Source organism: Octopus bimaculoides, chromosome 24 (assembly GCF_001194135.2).
Source record: "Octopus bimaculoides isolate UCB-OBI-ISO-001 chromosome 24, ASM119413v2, whole genome shotgun sequence".
In the NCBI taxonomy this organism is placed as follows: domain Eukaryota; kingdom Metazoa; phylum Mollusca; class Cephalopoda; order Octopoda; family Octopodidae; genus Octopus; species Octopus bimaculoides.
This window is the reverse complement of record NC_069004.1, coordinates 29,376,709-29,377,963: the sequence shown is the minus strand read 5'-3', so window position 1 is coordinate 29,377,963 and position 1,255 is coordinate 29,376,709. Positions and strand designations below refer to the sequence as shown.

Here is a 1,255-nt window from a genome sequence, read left to right as displayed (position 1 = left end):
TACAAAAAGAAAATAGAAACTACACTTGGAAATGTAAGGGGAAAATAAGAAGAAAAAGAAGCGAAAATACACATTGGAAATCAAAAAAGTAAAGGCTTTTTATGAAAAGTAACGATAGATATATACAATTAGATGAACTGAGGTAGGAATTAAAGTAATAAAAGTCATTATCGTGAATTGTTAAAGAGACTCAAAGGCACACCGGTTTCGTAAAATTATAGTTCACTGACTTTGAATGCGCACCGTTTACCGAACGGTGTCGGGGCTACTAGTCCCTGAGTAAAAAGTTTATGTGTAAGGGGGGTAAGTAGTTCTGGACTTGGTGCAATTAGGGCAGATATAATACAGTAGTGTGAGGGATTTCGACTTCAGATATTGCTTTAGGATTACCTGATGTATACCAATCTGAAAATATTTTGTTAGCCTGATGTATTTGTATTAACAGAGAGCCTCTGAAGTATTTTGCTCGGATTAATAATCCCTCATTAATAATTCTTTATATGCATATTTGTGTATATGTGTGTGTGTATGTGTATGTGTGTGTGTACATAAAGGTGCAAACAAGAGACAAGAAATTGAACAAATACCCTTTATTACATAACATTATAATTGTTTCATCTCCATTTTAGTAGACGATTGTTGCCGAAATATTATTATATAATACAATATATTACATACATCAAACAATGCATCGTATTGCATAACGATACAATGTATTTCATGATATATGTAATTCATTATAATATATTACATAACATTTCGTTTATAATTTTCTGATAAACGGAAGATGAAACAATTATATAGTAATATGCAGTAAAGAGTAATTTCGCATTCAATTCTCTCTTGCATACACTTTTATATAAAGTCTACTGATATTCGTGGATTTTCAGGTGCGTCTTCAGTGAGACGATCTCGGTTCCCTCTGTAAAACGGTGTCTCATTGACGGTACACGAAGATATGCTTTATGAAGCGAACTACAAGCTATATACCAAAAGTGAATTGATATTTATATATATATATATATATATATTTATATATATATATATATGCACATAATTAAGGGATCAGCAACAGTTGCTTCACCACATACCGAAATTTAACTGCTATTTCTAAATTTCGGTATCTGGTGAAGCAACTGTTGCTGATCCCTTAATTATGTTTATAATTTTAAAAGAACTTTTTTATATAAGTTCTTTACCGATAATGGCTGTTTACATACCGAACTACTTGGTAAAAATTATTAATTATCAATTT

The 1,255-nt window shown here is 30.8% G+C and overlaps 1 protein-coding gene across 3 annotated transcripts in view; it reads left to right on the top strand.

Moving 5' to 3' along the window:
• Window positions 1-1,255, top strand: part of LOC106884093 (class E basic helix-loop-helix protein 22-like) — a 380,240-nt gene that overhangs the window by 68,773 nt on the left and 310,212 nt on the right. The window lies entirely within an intron of this gene.